The following is a 15,393-nucleotide window of genomic DNA, read 5'->3' as shown; positions in this document are numbered from 1 at the left end:
TCATTTGAACTCTGATTGCCTGAAAACACTTTGCACTTGAAATCAAAAGCTTTTTGTTTGTTTTTTTCAGATGCAGTTGAGCAGCACACCCAGAAGTTCCTGGAGAGCACACCAAATTCGAAGCGGCGCATCTCTGTCAACCGCTGCCTTGCAGACATGTTGAAAGTTAAGAAATGGGGGCCAAGTAAAAAAAAATTATTTTACTGTTGACGCTGCTGCTTCTGTGCTTCCTGCACCTTCGTTTTGAGGTCTCCGACCTTGAAGCTGAGGTGTGGGTTTCTTAACCATAGGGCCTGTAGACCAATGTTTTTCAAATGGAGGTCTGCGAAACCCACGCCCACAAAAATGTCACACAATAGCTTTTGCCTGGCTAACAGTTTTGCAGGGTTAAAAGCATGAAGGCTCAAAGCTGCATTTAGTTTCTCCAAGCAAAAGAAATGCGAGAAGTGTGCGGAAATGAAGAGCGCGTGAAAGGAAAGCAACATTTGTTGCTTGCATTTAAAACTCTCTCTAGCTGTACTGCTCAATGGGGCAGCAAATGCAAAACATATCGGGTGCCCGATGAGCGAGCGGCGCAGTTTGGGAGCAGTCGAATCCGTCACTAGAGTGGCATGCTGCAAAACGTAGAACCATATTTCTATATAGGCGCAGTCGTATAAACTCCGTATCGTATGAAGTCCGTAAAAAATCTGTATTGTACGAAATCTGTATGATTTCTGTATCAACGGAGTTCCGTACGATTTCTGTATCATACAGAGTTCCGTATTCCAATAATTGCGTATGAACGGAAAATACGGATTCCATATATGCGGATTTTTTCAGTAGGGATATATTAGATAATCCCGAGAGCTAAATTAAATGTTCACAGAGCAACTCACTTAGGCCTTGGACCCATTTATAAAGGAGCAGCCGACATTAGCTGCAGAATAGGATAAAAAACTTACACATTATTTAGAAAAAGGTGCAAGAATTAGAAACCCTGCAGCTGGAAAATTTATTACAGAAATCAGTATTTCTCATTTTACAACCCTAAAAAGTGTATTCATAGCTGATTTCGCAATTTCAGGAACACCTGTTTAGGTTCATTCAGCAAGACCGTTAGATTGTGTTTTATTGATTGCAGATTGTACTGAGTGTGAAAGTGCGGGAGAAACCAGAGGTCACAAATTTGAGTTAAGCAGAGTGGCTTTAAATTGCAGCAGTGCCATTGAATGAAGAAAACTTCGACTGTGCTGCAGAGAAAAATAATAAACATGCAACAAGTGGTACTCATAGTCAAAGGTGATATTATATTATTCTGCAAGTAGGTGTCTTGTGAACTGGCGGTCAATATTGGTTTTGTAAGAGATACAGATTAACTGAAGAACTATCATTTAATTAATATTTCCTCTTTTGGTGCTTGTCCACACAAAACTGAAATACCTTATGTGCGGAGCCTTGCATAATTAAAGTTTAACCTTTTAGGCAAGGACAGTACCACATCAAGATAAAGCTCAGTCATTGAAGAAATTGTTTTTTGCAATGGTATTTACATGATAGTGCCAGCTCAAACGAAAAAAGTTCACACTAAGACTTATGTGAGTTTCTACTAGGTCAATATTTTTATTACAGATCGTTAGCCATCCAGAACAATTTTTTATTTCAGGCTGAAAACAAAATATTTTTCTGTGTTTATTTATTTATAAAATTGGACTTGCAAAAGAGATTTAACGTAAATAATTTCAATGTAAAACAGTCTCATTGATATCAAAGCCAGTAACAGACACACACGATTATCATGAGCACACATGGTGAGCTAAGCATTGTTATCAATGTGAATTATGTCATTTATGTGCAAATTTCACTAAAGTGCGCCTAATACTCTGCCTTGAGGTACTCAACAAAATATATAAGCATGATTGTTTTTGGTATTGTTCGTCTGATTCCTTGAATGGGACCTGCCCATATCTCATCAAACACAAGACAGTGAACTTTTGATTCTTCTGGAGATATCTGCATCTGCTTAATGGTTTCAGTCATTTTCAATGCCTTTGCGAGTGTGCGCATTTCAAGAAATTATCTGAAGACGTGCTCCATGCTTTAGCAGGAGATTCCACTGAGTGCTCTCTGATAGAATATTGAGCTTTTATGTTATTAGCATTGCGTGACATGGTGTACATTGGATGTGAAGCATGTTTGTTCGACTTTTACAATGCATGCCATTTCCACAATTTCGACCCCCTTGTAAGAAATGTTGGCAAGAGCTGAACAGAACTCCAACTGTTGCCATTAAATTGGACTCCAAATAGTTGACTGGGGGCCAATATAATAATAATAATAATAATAATTGGTTCACAGGAAGGGAAAGGCGCAGTAACTGTCACACTTGCTCTGTGGACACCCGAACCGCGCCGTAAAGGAAGGGAGGAGGGTGGAAATGAAAGCGGAAAGAGAGGAAGAGGAGCCGTAGTGGAGGGCTACGGAGTAATTTCGACCACCTGGGGATCTTTAACGTGCGCTGACATCGCACAGCACACGGACGCCACTTCGTTTCGCCTCCATCGAAACGCAGCCGCCGCGGTCGGGTTCGAACCCGGGAACTTCGGCACAATAGTCGGGCGTCTTACCACTGCACCACCCCGGCGGGGCGGGGGCCAATATATACTGTTACAATCCAAGGATCACTTAATTCGAGAGCACGGGAAAAAAGCAGAAGTGAACGCGCTTAATTTCAATCCCGTGTACGGCGCCGTGTTTTTTTTTCACGAAAGCATCTCATGCGCTAGGCGCCCTAGACGAGATTCAAGTGCAGTGTGCCTTTGTATAGTACCCATGCATGGGGTGAGCGCCGAGCAGTGCCATATGTTTTCAGTTAAATTTTGTTGACTGTTTCCTAAATAAATGCTATATTTCCCTTGAACACTGGGTCTTTCTCTGGGTCTGAAGAGCCGCTCGGGCCGAACGATGTACCAAAAGATTGCACCACGGCAGTATGGTTTTGTTCCAGGTTTAACAAAACAGTTGGGTCGAAATCAAAATCAGAAATTTACAACTTAGATATTGGCCCCCTATCTAAGTTGTAAATTTATGATTTTGATTTCGATGGCGCTCACCCCATGCATGGGTACTATACAAAGGCACACTGCACTTGAATCTCGTCTAGGACGCCTAGCGCATGAGATGCTTTCGTGAAAAAAAACACGGCGCCGTACACGGGATTGAAATTAAGCGCGTTCACTTCTGCTTTTTCCCCTGCTCTCGAATTAAGTGATCCTTGGATTGTAACGGTAACCATCGAAATGTGATGCATTTATATTAAAATACACGATGGAACGAGGCCGCGCTATATATAGATATGCCTATTGCAAGGCCTAGTTTGTCGTCACTGCAGACAACAACACTGGCTATGTGCTATAGCTGCAGCAGCTGTTGAATCCATATTTGGGAACACAGCGCGGAACAAGACGCAACACAAGAAAAAGAAGGTAGACAGGACGGAGCGCTGATCAGCGCTCCGTCCTGTCTACCTTCGTTTTCTTGTGTTGCGTCTTGTTCCGCGCTGTGTTCCCAAATATGGATTTGAACCAACTAGCCCAACAGCAAGTAGCTGTTGAATACACGAGGTAAGTGGGAATTAGGCAGTACAGTACTTTATGAAGCGATATTCGAGACGATTATGCGATTGTTATATAAAATGTCGATACTTCTATTAATAAACATCACTGAACAAAGCCGGACCACACTAACATTACCCTATTAACCCTGTTACATAGGCTTAGCATTCATCGCGGCAGCAAGAGTGACGCTTGCCACGTGTTCTGCAGCTGCTGCACGAAGCATCAGAAGAATGCGTGAGGGAAGCAGGTAATAAGCAGTGTAGCACTGCATGAAACGAAATTTGGCACGATTATGTATGCGTGTATTATACGTACAACCTGGTAAAGAGGCCAAGCGCGCAAGTTTTGGTGGCCGCGGCGATTGATACGAAGCACGACGCAAGTATATACGATACCACGTGCAACATATATAGAGAGGCAAGATGAGTGCGGGATGGGCGCAGGCCTGTGGTCTGCAATGAAACATTGGGGTGGCCATGAAAAGAGACGTTTGATGCGCCGAGGTCCATCAGCGGCTTGCAACGACGTGACAGCATGGTGAAAAGAACGCCCTGCACTCGTCCGTGGCCCTTTGCCGTGCAGCAGGTTGACCCTAAATGCAAAGAGTGTTGCGTTGACGCCCCTTTAGAACACGTTGCTTGGGGGTGAGCGGCCTATCCGCCACCCGCCGATTTGCTGCCAGCTCCATCTCAGGAGGAGTGGGAAGCCATGCTGCGCTGCTCGGACCCGGCCATCCAGGCTCGAGTCACTGAGTGGGCCAAAGATTTTGCCGACAGGATGCAACTCGCGGCCATCGGCGCGGCCAACAATCAAACAGAACACTCACTTTTGAAAGGCGATGATAATGTTTTCCCATCCATCCATATGCCATACACAGCGCCTGATTCTGCTGCCCTGGATGCTGTAGCGATGCTTCCACTGTAAACATTTACGAGGATTGCGACGATAATCTCGAAAAGCTGATCGATGCTGCGATCCCTCACCACATGGGGTGCTGCGTACAAAGAAAATCCTCGGCTTCTTCGCAGCATACAGGTAACGGTTCTGTAAGATTGCAGAAAAAAGTTACATTCTGAACATAGCGATTTGATGAATGCGCAACGACGCATTCATAAAATAAACGCTTTCGACAAATAAATCTGGATTCTTACCTCGATCAGGATTGAGAATGCGTACGACATGCGCCTCAGCATAGAAGTCAAGCGGCGGTTCAGTAGCCGATGGCGAATGTGTTCGTGTAGGTCTTTCATAGCCGTGGACGTATTTCTTTTTTTTTTAGCACGAGGAGCGTCCATGCCACGAGCTGCTGCTGCACGAGGTCCTGGAAGCACGTGGGGCGAGACAAGAGGCCCATCACTTATAAAGCGAAATGCGAGACAATTTCGCGCAATTTATGCTTACCTTGTGCAGTGATTTCCCACAGGTCGTCACCATTATCGACGTTATTCCGCCCAACGTACTGCACTGATCTGCGTGCCGAAAGCGCATCCACGTAAACGCGCAGGCCCGCCAGCATCGAGCACCGCGGTAACTTAATGCGCCGCAGCTATGCAGCAGCGAGATCCATGAACTGAATGCCGAAATCGCGCGCGCTGCCAGACCGGGGTTCGCCTTCTACGTCACGTTCGGTTAAACGCCGAGCGCGACACGAAAAACGTCACGCCAGGCCACTGCGTGTGCACCAATCAGCGTTTCCAGACGAGCTACTGCGAAACGTTTCTCAGGTACAGGGTAGCTTTCGCCTTAACTCGTGTACGCCTTACCCCCGTCTTCGCCTTTCGCACTCGTTCTCGAACTTTCGCACAAGTAGCGCTAGGGTGATCCGTGACAGCAGCAGCATTGGACGCAGAGGGAACACCAAAACGGCGATGCAGGTTTGCTGACCATCGTGTTCACCTCGTCGACATCCCCGCAATTGGATTGGAAAACATTTATCGTCAGCATTGAAAGATATGTGGGCAAAGTTGGTTTGGAGCAGCGTTTGGTGGGCTAGGCTAGCTTCGTGCAGACGAAGAAGCCGGTGCTCATAGCTGGGCTTCGCAGCGTCGTTACCATGGTAATAGCTGCAGGTTGGGTTGGAACGGCAACAATGGTGGATAGCTTCCGATACGTTAGCAGAAAACTGCGTTTTTCACAGGTTCCGCCCAAGTCGAGCGCTGGGCGAGTGAAATGGAAGAGGGGCTCCGTCTGGCACCTGCTCAGACGGGCAGTTTTTTTTCTCTTGTATTTATAATTTTATAAACCGAATAACTCTCATTTTCGTGCGCCGATTTCTGTGATTCTTTTTTAAGGACATCAGCACGGTGAAAAGAACATAGACGTTTGCTAGAATTAGCGGCATTATGCATGTCACCGTGCTCCTTTAACGAACGGCGGCAGCGTAGAGCAAAACCCCACGGCGCCGGCCACCTGATTTCATGGAATACTGCCAGGATTAAAGCGGGAGAAACATGGGGAAAAATTGACCTGTGTGCCGCAGCGAACGTCGCTTGCGAGCTGCCGCAGCGGTGCCAGCAGGGACACACGGAGCGTCGTGCGTCCGGCGAACGAACTGCCTCACGCTCCACCCACTGCATGTGTCACTGCGCAGCGGAGTCGGAAGATTGCGTGGTTTGATGAACTTCACATGACTTCACGCTGGTACAAGAAAAGACAAAACAGCGATGTTATTAGAAGGCTTGTCTGCTATACTCGTGCAACTGCAACATGCCTGCACACGTTCAAAGCTTTCGGCAACGCTACCACCCCGGACGCGCTGGGCGACACTCTACCGATCCGTCTGCCCTAGTCGTCGCTAGGCCTAACCGGCGTCGCATCGAAGAGGCAGCGGACCGCGCTTCGAAACGGGCCAATGCTGTAATAAAGGTTCGAATTTATTCTCCGATATAATGGGAAGGCCATCTTATAATAAAATAAACAGCGCGCTTTGCACAGCGCATTCAGCAGCAGCAAGCAGACGTTTGGCGATCGACCGGGCAATAGCAGTGGTTGTGTGAAAAACCTCGCTTGCGTCGTAGTTATCACTCGTAACAGCACTTAAGTGTTGGCCAGCGATCTTCGCAATTTACCCGTTGTTGACAGTCCTGTACCCAGTGAATTTTTATTTAAGGCGGCGACACATGTGCGAAAATCGAGTGCTATCCGCTGCGGCGCGCCGCGTCCAGACGAGTCCGATCCGGCTACCGGCGCTCGCCACTTGCGTCCAGCCGGGCAGACGTCACCAAGGTATAGCGAAGGCTCCATAGACGCCCATACCTACAAAACATGGCGGCTCATGGGTTCCATAGACCAATAAAAATTGGGGGGCCATGGCGTCGAATGACGTCACGCAAACGTTCACCTGGGCGCGAATTTTAAACAGGATTTTTAAGAAAGCCGCGTTGCATTGACGAGTCTGCAACTTTTGAAGGTTGTTGCCTTTCAGCGCGCGTCAACCTTTACCATCTAAAAGAACTGCAGCCACGTATTGTTTATGATGCCCAGTTCCAGCATCTTACAAGAGCACAATGGGATCGCCTTGAAGCCGTAAATCGAGAAGATATGAGGACCATAACATGCCTTCCACGAGTCACACCGGTTATAGCGTTACAGGAGAAAGCGCAGCTCAACACCATCGATGAACTGGTGCAGCAGCGCCGTGATACTCGCAGACTCAAGGCCACTTTGTATGCCTTGCGCAGTGATGCATCCAGTCATTCCCGATCTGTTCGCGTGAGGCGAAGGTAAGGGGCAACATAGGCAATGCGCGGTCAACCCATGTCCACTTCCACCACCAAACTGATGACCCTCGGGATCTGCAACAGAGTCGACGAGCTGATTGAAGCGACTTCCCAATATGAGCGCCTCTCGCTGACACATGCGGGCCGTGCAGTACTGAGCCAGGTAGGAATCACTCCTCTGAGGGCGACTTCTACGTATATGGACCTCACGCCTGAGCAGAGACTCAGTCTTCGTATACCTCCGCTTCCCAAACGTATGCATCCAGAGTATCATACAGAGCGCAGAGCCGACCGAGCCCGGCAACTCCACAAACGTTTTACCGGTCGCCCCGACGTTACGTACACAGATGCCTCTGTAAGGCCGCAGTAAAAAGCGACTCGCACGTGGAGTCGCGCTGGCGGTCGATCCCCCCCACACGCCGAGGCCAAGGAGCGAGCGCTGTTGTTTTTTTTCTCCCCTTTTCTTGGGCGCGGGCTCGCGGGGCGCACGGGAGGCCTGGTTTGTTTCGTCCTTTCGCCCCGAGGCGTCGCCAAGACGCGAACGCAGCCGGGAACAACAATGGCACGCTTCTGCGAACCACCTTACGGCCAGCAGAGGGCGACAATAGGCGCGACCCCTGCCCTCCCCCAAGTAGGCAATCAGCCCAGCGTTCTCCCGCTGTGCCGCGAGACATTCCACGCGACGGCGACTGTACACTGCTCTGGGACAGCGCCCCCACCCCCTTTTCCTCGAACGGGACGGCTGAGTGACCTCGTCTCGAGATCAGCCGCGGCGTTTCTTTCACAAAGGCACAGCTGCAAGGTCGCGTCGCAAACACGCTGAGGAGGGGAGGCAAAGACAGGCGCCGTGTGAGAGGGTTTGGGGACCGGCGAGTGGAAAGAGTGTGTGTTTTGAATGTTGTATTTTTATTTGAAGTAATTAAGGACCTGGGTCCGAGATTATTCCCAACCCACGCGGGTTGTGGCATGTTTTTCAATAATTTGATTAGCTGCTTCATTTTCGGGGCGGATCACCGAAGGTGACCGCCCTCGGGCCTTTGTTGATGTTTGTCATCAAAAAGCGGTCCTCGGACCATGTTTGTCAGTCAAGTTTGAGGCTTCGTGCTTAGCACGTATTTACGGTCCCTAGGCTTTAACCGAGATGCTCGGTAGAAAAGTGAGGGCTTGTAGTGACTTCTTTGTGTGAGAGTCTATTTTGTCTTAAGTTGCAGTTGTTTGTGTGACTTGTTACTGTAACTGTTTGCCAATGGAAATAATATTTTTCATCTGTAAATATATATCTCCTCCTGACCATCATCAGATCATCGTCTACTGTTCTCGTCTTCTGCTTCTGTACCTGCCGAACAACGAACGTAACATCATTGCCTCCCACCACCCCCGTCGCCCCGCTATGGTTGCGGTTGCATTGGCACCGCACCGAAATTGGCCCAACGCCTGCAGCGTCCTCAACGGCGCAACTGTTACCACCGCAGAAGAGGTTGCCATCGCGTTAGCTCTGACCGACCCCTCCCTCCACCAAAGTAGCTGTTAGCGATTCCCAACAGGCAATTCGTAACTTCGATGCAGGTCGTATATCCCGACAGGCACACACTATCCTCCGATCTCTCCCCTTACTGTCTACACCTCGTCTTCTCATATGGACCCCAGCTCATGAGGCGCTTAGCGGGAACGCACAGGCGCATGCTCTAGCCCGAGAACTCAGCTACCGGGCGGAGCACCCTCCTCAGCCTGCCGCTTCCTCTGACACTCCCCAAGGCACTCACTCATTCACGCCTTGTTACATACACGGACATCCTCCAGCATTATCGGCTCGAACGGTGTCTATACCCCCCTGCACACCGGGAACTATCCCGGCGCGAGGCCGTCCATTGGCGCAAAATACAAACAGGAACCTTTCCCAACCCATGGCTATATAGCAAAATTTTCCCAAATCTTATTGCACCTAGCTGCAAACACTGCTCACAACCGGCCACATTCATTCACATGGTGTGGACATGTATACGACACAACGCAGGCAATACAGCTACAATGGATGCGTGGGAGTCCCTCCTGCGTACCACCGAACTCGCCCAACAGCGCCAGCTCATTTTGCGCGCATTGGAGGCCGCAGAGTCCCAAGGGATCCCTGCTGACCTTCTCTAAGCAGTGCAACCAGTCTTTCGGCTGGTTCCCCTTCTTTGGGAGTAAATAAAGAGTTTATCATCATCATCATCAAGGCCACTTTGTCACATTCCACGCAAGTACTGAGGGTGTATGCAACGTCACACATTATTCTTCAGCCACCTGCGCCAGTTCTCCCTCCCTGGAAAATTATACAGTTCGGAGACAACAAGCCAACTGACATCCCCAGACCAACATCTGCCAACTCGGCATCGTTGCTTCGCCAGAGATTTCAAGATTCCATAGTATTGTACTTAGATGGAAGCCTGCAAGGCTGTGAAGCCAAAACGGCAATCTACTGTCCACGGAGACCTAGCCACGGAGACCTAGAAATGCTGGTGCATTCGGGCAGTGGTGCCCAGTCTACAACAGGGTGTAACAAGTGAACAATTATGGTTTTCATATTTATGTTTTATTGCATCAACCAAGCAAATACAGCAATAAAGCACAACAATAAAAGATGCATGTCGCAGACAGCACAAACAGTAGCGCTGTTTAAGCGGGCTAATCATCTCAACGATCATAGCCGACGCATGAAAAAGGTTTGAAGCGCCTACCATAAAACATCACCAGATAAGAAACATGCATGTACAGAAAACAAAGCTATGACAGATGCAATTGAAATAAAAATGTCATGAAAGTAGGTGCATCAAACCACACGTGGAGCATAGACGACTGGGATTACTCTTCACATTTAAATTCTTCGGCAGAAATTATACAGCAGTTGTCAAGGCAATTTGAAGGTTGCACCAGTCCACACAGCTTTAGCATCAACAAACGTGCTTAACACAGGAGCACTAGAGCATACATTGAGTCTGTGTGCAAGCTCCAGGTCTGCTCACCGGTGAAAGTCAGCCGGGAAACGGTGTAATAAGACACCGCCGGTTGAGTACATGCTGTCGCAATGTGCCACAGAGCATCGCTTCCTACAGTTGCATCTTACCTGTACTCACCTATGGGGCTGAAACGTGGAGGCTAACCAAGAGGGTTCTACTTAAGTTGAGGACAACTTAGAGGGCTATGAAACGAAAAATGGTAGGGGTAACATTAAGAGATAGGAAAGCGTGCAGAGTGGGTCAGAGAAATAACTCAAGTTACTGACATTCTAGTGGAAATTAAGAAGAAGAAATGGGCAGGACATGTAGTGAAAGAGAGGATAACCGATGGTCACTTAGGGTAACAAACTGGATTCCAAGGGAAGGAAAGCGTAGCAGGGGACGGCAGAAAGTTAGGTGGGCGGATGAGGTAAGAAGTTCGCAGGGGTCAAGTGGATGCAGCTAGCACAGAACCGGGTTAATTGGAAAAATATGGGAGAGGCCTTCGCCCTGCAGTGGGTATAGTCAGGGTGATGATGATGGTGAAAGAGCAGTAACGGACCGTAGCAACAGCTTAAACAAACTTCAGCAGCCCCAGTAAGGATGCAATATCAAAAAGTTCAAGTCTGGCCCTCTTATCAACCAAAACGATAGAAACAAACGTTACTAATGGTTTTTAAATGCACAAATTCAATCAAACGTCTGTTTTAGCAGCAGCAAGAGGAGTCACGTGGTCCCCCTTGCTCCCCTAGGTCGAAACTAGCGCCGTTCGCTCAGTGGTGGTACTCGTGCTCACTGCTGCATGGAAATACAGGCCTGGATTTGGACACTTTCTTGTTTCGTGCACACCCCGCACGAAACATGTGCCGTCTAGACGAGCGTAAATAAATAGTTTTCTCGAATCCGAAAAATGGCTGCTGTAAAATCAACGGCGGATACAACAGTTGTCACGAGAAAGCAGATCCAAGTAAAGCGTTAAGCTATGCCCTTGCAAAACCTTGCCTAGTCTCGCCTCTACCGTACGGATACCGGAATTCAACGGCTTTACTTTGGCTTCAGTGTCACGGAGAGCGCTCAGAAAAAAAAACCCATGCACTTGCTCAAGCTGTGTGAAGAGGAGATGAATGACACCATCTGCACTGTGGTCCAGCCAAGCATGCCAGCTGTCGTGGTCTACTAGGCTACTACACCATTGTAGTTACACTGCAGAAGTATTTAAACCCGCGGTCATCCGAAGTCAGCAGGCGGATCCCTTCCGACGACAAGAGTAATTGGAGGGAGTACTAAAACCTGGCTGCCGACTGTAACTTTGGAACACTGCCTATACTAACAAAGCGGCCATCGAACAGTTAGCCGAAGCAGCGTCATCGCTATCACTTGTTAATGCACTGTGTTCGAATTGGAAGTCATGCTTTATGACAAAGCCTTACAAGAGCGCCCGTTCGCGGAGAAAGACCTCGCGTTCGAGAAAGCATGTGGCGACCCACTGAAACAGTGCACCAGGCAAGCTGTTTTCACAACGAGGACGAAGGTAAGTTTGGAAAATGTTATAAAAGTTTGTCGCTGTTGCCGTTAGCTGGGACGAAAAAAATACACTGACATTCCGGTTTCGAGAAGTTACGTGTAATATTTAATTGCTACCAGAAAGGACACCTTGGGAAGGCCTGGATCCCTATAGAGAAGCAAGGGAAAGCAGCTATTTTACGTAGCCACAGCTCAGATGTTTCAAAATTACACAATTTGGGACATAACATCTCTCAGCTTCGGCAATATGATGTGCCCTTGACACCGTTGCTAACCTTTGCACACGGCCTAACTACCAACTCCCTTGATTATATAAACCGCCATTTGATGCAGTTCGAGATGGACCGGAGCGGCGTGCACCCTCAACAGCGAGGACACCTTTCACACAATGTGGCCGGAACAACCCCGTCGACACGTACCTGCTAGTTCGTGGTCAGGACAGATCGACCCTCTCACTAATGGCTAGTGCCGCCATTGACGTTCCCAATAAAGAGGTGAACTACAAGCTGCCACTTTTAATAGTTATAGGCAGCAAATCAAGGTTCTTGGGAAGGTGGTTTGGTGCGCTCGGGATTGTGACAGTGACAAGATATTGTGGAATATCTCAAAGAAAAATATAAAACCGCATTCTCGCACGATATTCCACGACACAACATTATTGTGTACCTGGGGTATAAGAAGTCCTTCAAAATAAGCCCATTAATTTTTGCCCTGACATCTTCAGTGGTAGGAAAAATCGACAGGTGGCATAATTAGACCACCCTTGAGCCAGCACAACAATTTCTTCTCACAAAGAATCTGAACGGAAGTTATTGAAACCCTTTAACAACCTTTTGTTGGCTCACTGCAGTTTTATATTTTTATATTCGTATATGCGTTCTTTTGTTCTGTGAACTATAAACTCTCAAACCAGCTGTTCGATTGCTTGAACTTGCATCATGTTGGTCATACTGAGGGAGTACAGAATGAGTATTTTAGAAGTATGAAGTGTAATAGTTTTAGAAGGACGTATTTGGCAAGTATTCATGGCCTTATTCTTCTATATCGGTAAAGCATGCTTTCCAATTACGTAAAAATAAATTTAAAAAGTGTAAATTTGGGGCTAAATTATATTTAAAAATATTGTTACGGAGATGTACTGAATAGAACAGCACTGCGATAGGCTGAACTCGACGCTGAGACTTCGGTAGCCGTGCAGTGTTCACTCTGTCAGCGTCGTCCTCTTTCTTAATGCTTTGTCGTGCCCGTGTTCCTCGGTCATCGTCTTCGTCAGTGAGCACATCACTTTGGTCCCACGTTTCCAGGTAACACTACCCCCTTCGGCAAAAGGCAACGTCCCGGTGCGTATTAGGCGTGCGATGTGGAGGGCGAGTAATATGGCTTTAGGCGGGCGACATGTACGATTTCGGAAGTGGGTGTAGCAGTCGGTGACTTCGGGTGGAGCGGTGAAATCTCATAGGTCACGTCGGTCACTGGGCGTAGTACACGGTAAGGACCTGTGTAGTGGGGCAGAAGTTTTTGACACAACCACACACGACGGCACGGAAGCCAGAGCAACACCAGAGATCCGGGAGGATAGTGCACATCGCGGTGGTGAGCGTCGTAGCGGCGTTTTTATGCCTCTTGAGAGATGGTGAGATTGTGACGAGCAATCTGGCGAGCAGCGTCGGCTCGGGCGATGATATCGCGGGCATAGGTTGTGACGGGGCCAGCGGCGGGAAGCAAAGTGTCGAAGGACAGTAAGGGGTCTCTTCCAAAGAGAAGATAGAATGGAGAGTACCCAGCAGTGTCATGACGCGGAGTTATATGCAAGGGTGACAAATGGCAGACTAATATCCCAGTCCCGATGACTGTCGGATACGTACATTGCGAGCATGTCGTTGAGTGTGCAGTTAAGACGCTCCGTAAGGCCGTTCGTCTGAGGGTGATACGCAGTGGTGAACTTGTGCCGAACGGAGCAAGAACGAAGTATTTCCTCAACAACTTGGGAAAGGAAACAGCGGCCACGGTCGGTAAGTAGTTGACGGGGAGCACCATGGTGTAGTATGACGTCGTAAAAAAGGAAGTCAGCAACGTCTGTGGCGCAGCTGGTTGGAATGGCGCGAGTGATCACGTACCGCGTGGCATAATCGGTGGCCACAGCGATCCATTTGTTTCCTGACAAGGACTCGGGGAAGGGCCCTAGGAGGTCAAGGCCAACATGAGAAAATGGCTCAGTCGGGATAGCAATCGGTTGCAGGTGTCCAGGTGGTAGCACAGGGGGTTTCTTCCGACGTTGACAGAGGTCGCAAGCGGCTACATAACGTTGGACAGAGCGGTAGAGTCAAGGCCAGAAGAAACGCCGGCGCACGCGGTCGTATGTGCGTGAGAGGCCAAGATGGCCAGCTGTAGGGGCGTCGTGCATTTGTTCTAGAACGGCAGAGCGTAGGTGTTGGGGAACGACCAGCAAGTGCTCAGCGCCATCAGGTCTCATGTTGCGGCGGTATAGCGTATTCCCATAAAGGAAGAACAGGGCGAGGGAAAAGTCACGGCTGTGTGTGCGGAGGCGGTCGATAAGAGAACTGAGGGTTGGGTCCAACCGCTGTTCGTCGGCTATGTGGGAAAAGTCCGATATAGAGAAGACACAGGGGTCCGACTCATGGTCAGTAGAGGAAGGGGGATCGACGGGATAACGGGACAGACAGTCTGCAATCTGGTGAAGCCGACCGGATTTGTATACAACGGAAAAGATATACTCCTGCAAGCGCAGTGCCCAGCGGCCGAGGCGGCCAGCAGGATCCTTGAGGGAAGAGAGCCAACATAAGGCGTGGTGATCGGTAATTACAGTGAAGGGTCGGCCAAACAAGTAGGGTCTGAATTTTCCAATGGCCCAAACGAGAGCCAGGCACTCCCGTTCCGTAATAGAATAGTTCTGTTCTGCTGATGACAGGAGACGACTGGCGTAGGCAATAACGTAATGTTGGCCGCGTTGTCGCTGTGCAAGAATGGCACCAGTCCCGTGGCCACTGGCGTCGGTGCGAAGTTCCGTTGGGGCAAACGGGTTGAAATGGGCCAACACAGGAGGATTGGTGAGAATAGCGATGAGGGTGGAGAATGCGTTAGCCTGGTCTGGTCCCCATGAGAAAGGAACGCCTTTCTTCAGCAGATTGGTGAGAGGACGAGCAACAGCAGCAAAGTTTGGGACGAACCGGCGAAAATAAGAACACAGTCCTATAAAGCTGCGGACATCACGGGGTGAACGGGGACATGGAAACGCACTGACAGCGCGAACTTTGTCGGGATCGGGTTGCAGACCGGTGGCATTCACCAAATGGCCAAGCACTTTAAGTTCGCGGCGACCAAAACTGCACTTCTTTGAGTTCAGTTGAAGTCCGGCACGGCGGAAAAGTGCCAAGATGGAAGAAAGGCGACGAAGATGGCTTTCGCTTTCCAACGAGGGCGAGAAAACAATCACGTCATCCAAGTAACATAGACAAGTCGTCCATTTGAAGCCGCGGAGTAAGGAGTCCATCATTCGTTCAAACGTAGAAGGGGCGTTGCAAAGTCCAAAAGGCATAACCTTAAATTGGTAAAGTCCAA

The sequence above is a fragment of the Amblyomma maculatum genome, chromosome 7, assembly GCF_055883805.1.
Source record: "Amblyomma maculatum isolate TAMU_Amacu chromosome 7, ASM5588380v1, whole genome shotgun sequence".
NCBI lineage: Eukaryota > Metazoa > Arthropoda > Arachnida > Ixodida > Ixodidae > Amblyomma > Amblyomma maculatum.
Note: the sequence above shows the minus strand (reverse complement) of the source record.